At 42.4% G+C, this 8,462-nt stretch overlaps 1 pseudogene; it reads right to left on the reverse strand.

Moving 5' to 3' along the window:
* Positions 1 to 480: 480 nt before the first annotated feature.
* Positions 481 to 8,132, reverse strand: LOC118576693 (annotated as a pseudogene).
* Between the last annotated feature and the right edge of the window lie 330 nt (positions 8,133 to 8,462).

Genomic DNA, 8,462 nt, shown 5'->3' on the forward strand with positions numbered 1-8,462 from the left:
CCAAACCTGACCATGGCAACTCTTATAAAGAAAACATTTAACTGGGGTGTCTCACTTCCACGTTCAGAGGCTCAGTCGATTATCCTCATGATGAGGAACATGGTGGCTTCAAGTGGTGCTAGAGCTGAAAGTGCTACATCTTGCAGGCAACAGGAAGTCAATTGAGACACTGGGCAATATCCTGAACATAGGAAAACTCAAAGTCAACCCCCACAGTAACACACTTACTCCAACAAGGTCGTACCCACTCCAACAAAGCCACACCTTCTAATAGTGCCACTCACTACAAGATTATGGGGGGCCAATTACATTCAAACTACCACAGTCTTCAGAGTTTGGGGTGTAAAAACATTCAAAGACAGGAACGCATTAGACAGATAGAGAAGGAAGTAATTTAGACACACCCAGAGAACCAAGTTGAGGCTTTATTTAGAATGAGTTGTTGACTACATGAGTTTTGTGTGTAAATAGGAAACTTCTTCAAGGAGCATTTTGACAGATGTTGCAAATGTAGGAGCTCTTGGTCAGACCTCTTGTTTGGTAGTTTTGGAAGCATGCTTGGCCTTCACCTGACTCTAGTTTCAAAGAACTTATCTCAGAGAGAAACATGATCATACAAAGAGTGACATGGCAGTTATAAGGACCCCTAATGGGAACACAGCAGTAAAGTATTTGCTTATCAGGGCTTCTTTTTTAATAGGAGAACAGTCAGAAAGTCAAGAGTAGTTTGGCCATATATATCTACCACATGGTTCCAGCTCACAGAAGCAAATGTGAAGAGGCGGCTAACACAAAAAAACTAAGGCAGAAGCATATGTACCTCAACATATGGGTGTTTCATGTAGCTGATCTTAATGGTCATTGCACTGAAAACCAGAACTACTGGATTCATCAAAATGGCCCACACTCTCAGACTCTGTGCAATCTGAATTCAGGTGAAATGGCCCAGGTGGAATTGATAGGAGTGTGCACCAGCATCTTGATTATAGTCCCTGAGACATTAAACTCTTGAAGGTAAGAAGCCTTACAGAGTCCAAAGGACACAAACTGCAAAATGTTGTCGAATCCTTACAGGTACCAACTAGCTGCTTGCAATGACTATTTCAAACACCAAAGCTGATACACTGCTAAAGAGGCCACTCAACTTGTAGGTGCACCAGTTTCCATTGGCAAATCTGAAGATGAGATTGAACAAGGATATAGACAAACCGAGAAGAACATGAGGGAAGTTGGGAAAACAAAATGAGTCATGCTTTATGGAGAGCTAAGCTCTCATACCTTGTCCGTGCTGTTACATAGTTGTATTTACATAGTCTACTTATGTATTGGGGTTCATCATACTACAGGCAAGAGTATTAAAAGCCATAAACTCTGCCAGGCATTGGTGGCACACGCCTTTAATCCCATCACTCGGGAGGCAGAGCCAGGGGGATCTCTGTGAGTTCGAGGCCAGCCTGTTCTACAGAGAGAGATCCAGGAAAGGTGCAAAGCTGCACAGGGAAACCCTGTCTCAAAAAAACAAACTAAAAAAGCCCTAAACTCCATGACTATAGCAGAGGTTTCCCCTATAAAATATTTTGGTTAGCAATTTCAGTGTATCTGTCAAATGCTGAAATACACATATTTGTTAACTAAGAATTTTAATGTTTGGAATTAACATTGAAAAAAGAGTTTGCAATATCACATGTAAGGTGATGCTAATTTCAGCTGCATTTTCAATGCAGAAATAAATACAATAAACAATTTAAACAATAGGTATAATATCAAAATTTATCATATATTATTTCTGCATTATTATATTGGACTACTGCAAACTGATGTCTGCTGAAAGAACAAGCAAAATGAAAAATGATCCCCATGCTTTTCCAAGCATGTCCATATTTCAAACATGTTGCATGCATTTTTATGTGTATGTACACATGCACGGAAATCATACACACACATACAGACACACATAAACGCACACACGCACACACACACACAAATACACACAGAGAATGGACTATAAAAGATACACCCCAAAAGGTAACTCTAGGTTGTTCAATCTAGCAGTGTAGATGATCATTATTATTTTTACATTTTTCTAAATGGTGCCAATTTCTTAATAAAAGCTATACATATTTTATAATTTAGTCACAGTTAGAATGACTTACAAAATACATAGGTATGAGTGATAACCATATACCTCAGTAGAATAGCAATTGCTGAACTCAAGGATATTTCCATCATTGACCCATAACTTACTCAAATGTGGGTTTTCAGATAACCAAGTTGATTTATTCATTGCATATAAAGTGTCCTATTTGTGTGAAAAACTATCTTCTATAGAACAAAACTGAGTCTCTACTTTTACTGTGTGTGCCAGCTAATTCAAATCACTTCTCAGTTCAATTGTTTTGATGTAGTATTGATGCTCATGAAAAACTATGTCTTGAGGGATACCACAGAGTACTTGAGAAGAAAGGAAGAAGGCTAAGTTTTGTATATAGAAGGCACAAGGATAAGGTCCTTGCCACTGAACATGAAGAAGTTTTTAGGGGTCAATAAACTGGATCTCCTTGCATGGAAATCTTCCATGCCAGCTAATAACTGCCAGACACACAGTCTATGTGGAATGTTCTTCCTAACTTAGAGAAGACAATTGCTGTACTACTTGAGATGTTATATCAGAAAGATGGGTTTTCAGTTGATTGTGGATTGAGAATACTCTTCCCACAACTTCATCCTTGACTAGGCACATCTGAGGTAGTGGATTAAAGGAGAAGTGTATTTTGAAGCATAGCTGGAATCAGTATAGAAGATGCTGTTCTGCCCAGGTCTGAATTCCATAGAGGAAATGTGTGTGTGTGTGTTTCATAAAGATCCAATTTCAACCCTCCATGTTTTTACCCATGTTTATCAAAGGTGAGGAGATCCATTTGAAAGATCCAAGATCATAAATACCTTCCAAATAACAGAAAACCTTGACCAGACAGGGAGGCACACAAGAATTGAACAACCTTCAGTAAAAGATGTTCTGTTAGGCAGATATTTCAGCTGAGACAGTGTATCAACCAACTCCTGAATCACACAAACCTACCGATTCCCCTCCTCTGCCTTCCTTAGTTGGAACCTCATTTATACACGTCAGGGGTATTAGCCCATCTGTTATTCCTGTCCCTCCAATGAGATCCACAAAATCATTACCCTATTTTATAGATAGGAGAACAAGACAGAGAGTCCAACTCACATGCTGAATTTCAGGAAACCACACAGGTATAAAGGTCTGTGCAGGCTCCAAAGCTTTCATAGACACACAGGGATTCCAAGCACTTATGATATTCAGCAGGATTTACTCACATGGAAATAATATTAAAAAATAGCTGAATTTTATATCAGCGATCAGAACCCCTTTGGCTTTCTACATCTTATGAAATTGAAAGTTATTAATAAAACTACATAGAATACATAAAATACTTGCTTCTATGTCTCTTCAATCAAGCCCCTAACATTAGTGACTGCCCAGGATAAGAGAATGAATTTAAAAATGGTGACTAGCAGATTATGAGCAATGATGCAATGTCATGACTTATAATCTTAAAGGACCAGAGAGGTTAATGTCCCTGTCATATGTCAAGGTTTAAAAGAATAATTAATTCGTTTCATTTTTTAATTTAAAAAGTTTCCTCATACATATAATTTGATCATGCTTTTCACTTTTGCCATTATTTTTGAGATTCTTCCCCACCTGCATAGTCACCCAAATGCATATGCATGAGCTCATGACTCCCACCCCATGAAAACTCTTAAAACTAACAAAATTTAATAAGTTAAAATGTACAAAAGCAGAACAATATAAAACAAAGACTTGAGGGATTGAAAAAAAGTGGCATCTCTTTTGTGTTTCCCAATTACTCCTGGTTATGAGGCTTGCCTGGGTATGTAGTAGATATATACAGTGGCATTCTATTGAAAAACATTGATTTTATTCTTCTCAGTTGGTGCAAATTGCAAGTAGCTTTTTGGTTCGTCATGGACCTTTATATCCAGCAACCCGTTATAGTGCTGGCGTACTGTCTGGTTTGAACTTATGTAGGTCTTGTGTGAGCTGGCATAGTCTCTCTGAGATCTCATGCTGTGTCAGTCATGTTGTGTCTGGAAGACACTGTTTCCTCTGAGTCATACATCACTCCAACACATCTGGCTTCTACAGTCTTTCATCTTCTTCTTCTATTCAGATTCTCATGTATCAAAGGGAGGGCCTTGATGAAGAGATCTCAATTAGGACTGAATACTTCAAAGTCTCTCACTGCCTACATATTGTCCAGTTGTGGTCTCTTTATTATCATCTACTGGAAGCACAAGTTCCTACAATGTGGATTGAGTGAAGTAGTCATACATGAATATAACAATATTTCCTTTTTATTTTATTTTAATTTTTTCATTTTACATACCAACCACAGTTCCCCCTCCCTCTCCTCCTCCCACTTCTCTTCCCACCTTCCCCCCATTCCTCTCCTCATCCATTTTCGCTCAGGAAGGGAAAAGCCTTCCATGGAGAGTCAACAAAGCCTAGCACATCAAAATGAGGTAGGACCAAGGCACTCCCCACTGTATTAAGGCAGAGTAAGGTACCCCATGATAGGGAATGGGTTTTACAAAACCAGTTCATGCACCTGGGATAAATCCTGGTTCCACTGCCAGGGGCCCCACAAACAGATCAAGCCACACAACTGTCACTCATATTCAGATGTCCTAGTCTGGTCCCATGCAGGCTCCCTAGCTGTCAGTCCAGAGTTCTTAAGTTCCCACTATCAGTCAGCTGTGTCTGTGGGTTTCCCCATCGAGATCTTGAGCCCCCTTACTCACTCACAAGTGGATATTAGATGTGAAGCAAAGGGTAAGCAAGGCAACAATCCACAGCTCCAGAGAAGCTAGGAATCAAGAAGGACCCTAAGAGGGATACACATGGATGAGCCAAGGGAAGGGAAATAGATAAAATCTGCTGGGTAAGCTAGGGGTGGAGAGGAATAGGAGAGAGAATGTGGGATGAGAACATGAGGGAACAGGATGGTCAAGTTGGGGGAGGTACAGAGATAGAGAAAGCAATGAAAGAGATACCTTGATAGAGGGAGCCATTATGGAGTTAGGGAGAAACCTGGTGCTAGGGAAACTCTCAGGAATTCACAAGGATGACCCCAGCTAAGATTACTGGCAATAGTGGAGAGGATGCCTGAACTGGCCTTCCCCTGTAATCATATTGGTGACTACCTAACTTGTCATCATAGAGCCTTCATCCAGTAACTGATGGAAGCAAATGCAGAGATCCACAGCCAAGCACCAGGCAAAGCTCCAGGAGTGTAGTCAAAGAGAGAAAGGGGGGATTATATGAGAGATATTTCTTTTTTTTTTTGATGAAATAATTTATTTACTCATTGGATGCTAAGGAAACATTTAATTCATGGAAAAATAGAGGTGAAACAGGATACAAAGAATGCTGGCTCTTCAAGAGTTTTTCCTAGTCCCCCTTTTTTTATTATGTGTTTTAATTTTATACATCAGCCATGGGTTCCCCTGTCCTCCCCCCTCCCGTGCCCAACCCCACCTTCCCCTCGGCCCCTCCCCTCCATTTCCATGTCCTCCAGGACCAAGACACCCCAGGGGATTCATTTAAACCTGGTGGATTCAGTACAGGCAGGTCCTGTCCCCTCCTTCCAGGCTGAGCATGTGTAAGCCCAAGGTGATATTTCTTTAAGAGACAATATATTTCAATGTTCTTTTATCAAAATAATAGTAGTAGTTTGCCTTCAGGTCCATGGACTATCTACTATCAGGTGCCTGTCTATTTCAGCAGTGTTGTGTATGGGCTCCATCACTTGCAGAGACCTCGAATGTAATGAAAATGTGGCATGTTATTCCCATAACCTTTGTGACACTGTGGCATCAACATATTTTCCAGGCAGGCCACTTTAGTACTAAGGATTTACAGCCATGTGATATTGGTGGTCATCCCTCTCCTGTAGTTATTTTTCAAGTACCTTAAAATAACATGACCACTAATCAGTAGAGGTGGGAAAGAATCAAAGTAAAAAACCAATTTGGAGGCCTTTGTAGAAAAAAACCCACAACCAATGAAAATGCAAAGATGTGGAGTATAGTCTTAATAGACATATCTACAAACACTCATAGACTTATCTGTGAGATTGTGTGTGTGAGATTTTTGTCTCTCTGAAATTTCAGGAGCTATACCAATATGTGAGATTTTTGTCTCCCAGTTATATCAGAAGCTTTATCAATAAAGTCTTACCAACATTACTGCCCAACCATGAGATGAACAATGCTGACACCAAGGAATATTCCAAACTGGGTAGAGAAAAGCCCATGAGGCCTCAACCTTACACTAAGAACTATGGGAAACTGAGGAAAGCAAAGAATGGGAAAGGTGGCATTACCCAGGAAGTCACAGCAGTGTCAAAAGGTCATCCTTGAAAGTATACATTCATGTAGCATTATAAGGACTGAACCAGTTATATTTATGTACATGCATGCAACAACTATTAGTGAACAAGGAGGCTGGGAATTTGAAAGAGGAGTGGGAGGAATATAAGAAGGGTTTGGAGGGAGGAAGGGGAATTAAAGTAAAGTCTTAAAAAGTATAGTGCACGAGGCACAACCAATTAGGAGCCACTCAGCACTTTCTAGGCCTTTGGCACAGGGCAGTTGGTCACTATCATACCAAGCTCATGGTTTCTAGGTCCAGGCATGTGAGAGATGAAAGTCAATATCTCCATGTCATGCTTTTGTGGCAGGGGCATGCATGATTAAACCAAGTGCCACCTGTGTCTCAACCAGGAACCTTCCAGGTGTCAGGGGACCATTATGGTGAGCAAGTACTGGGTGGGAAATGAGAGAGAGAGAGAGGCAGAAAGGTTCAAGAGTGTGGGCGAGAGGTGGATCAGAAGAGATGAGGATGGTGAGGAACAGGCTGATGTAAATGGCCCACTTCCCACCTGAGCCAAAGGTAATGTCCAGGGACCTCTGATGATGTAGGTGGATCCTGTCACCACTGAAGGTTGTGCAGAGTCTTATGGTCTGGTCCATAACCTGAGGCAATGATGGTGTCTATGGGCTATGCTATCACGGGGACCATGCTGATATGAGTGGCCTGTGCTACCACTTGGGGCCATAGTGACATCTGCACTTGAGCTGCTCCCATGAACCATGTCTGGGTTCATGGTCCCACCAGAGCCGGGGTCTGTGCTGTTGTCTGGTAGCCCATGTTGCCACCACAGGCCACATAGCTATACAGGATCCAGGCTGCAACCTGAGACCATGATGGTGTCCAAGGGCTGTGCTGCAACCAGGGCTGAGTTGATTTGAGTGGCCGGTACTGTCACATGGGGCCACAGTACCACATGTTATCTGAGCCAGGCTGTTGAAAAGGGCCATGTCTGGGTCCATGGCCCTAACATAGCCAGGGTCTGTAATGGTGTTCATGGTTCCTATTGTCAATGAGGGCTGTGAAAGAACTTGAGGTCTGAGCCATCACCTGAGGCCAGATGGGGTTCTGAGGGGTGTGTTTGCAGCTGTGAGCATACAGACCTGAGTGGCCTGCAATACCACAAGGTGTCATGGTGTCATCTGTGCCCAGGCTGCTGCCAAGAGCAACTGTCTAGGTCCATGGCTGGATTACAGTCAGGATCTGAGTTGATATCCATAATTCTTGTTACCACTGAGGGCTATGCTAATGATTAGGTCAGACATCTGAGACTGTGTTGGTATCTGAGGGTCATGCTGCCTCCAGGGCCATATTGATCTGGGTGGGCAGTGCTGCCACCAGGGCCATGGTGACATCTGAGCATGGGCTGCTGCCTATGGTCATGTCTGGGTCTGTGGCCCTGCAGCAGCTAAGATCTAGGTTTGTCTTACCACCACAGGCTGTATAGATGCTCAGGGTCTTGACAGCTACCTGAGACTGTGTTGCTCTCTGAAAACCATGCTGCCACCATGGCCATACTGATCTTGGTGACTGGTGCTACTGCTGGGGCCATGATGACATTTGGGCCTGAGATGATGCCAAGGGCCATTTCTGGGTCTGTGTTCCCTCTGAAGTTGTAGTCTGTGATGAAGTATACTTGCCTGAGGTAGCACATGGGTCATAGGTATCATGCAGGTAGAAATCTTGATCTCTTTGAGTTTGAGGCCACACTGGGAACAGAGTCAGGAATGGTGGCACATGCTTTAAATTCCAACACTAGTTAACCATAAAGGTCTGGAGGTCTGTACAGACAGATAAGAAGGGACAGAGCTGGGCAGGAAGAGGAAGTGATATAGCTGGGTGGAGAGGAAAGTGAGATGGAAGGGCCAGAAAGGCATTTAGGCATGGGTATACAGGAAATAGGTCTCTTTGGCTGAGGATCTCCAAGTGGTGAGAATGTGGTGGCTGGCTTCTTTCTGCTTTTCTGATCTCTCAGGTTTTAACC

The sequence above is a fragment of the Onychomys torridus genome, unplaced genomic scaffold, assembly GCF_903995425.1.
Source record: "Onychomys torridus unplaced genomic scaffold, mOncTor1.1, whole genome shotgun sequence".
In the NCBI taxonomy this organism is placed as follows: domain Eukaryota; kingdom Metazoa; phylum Chordata; class Mammalia; order Rodentia; family Cricetidae; genus Onychomys; species Onychomys torridus.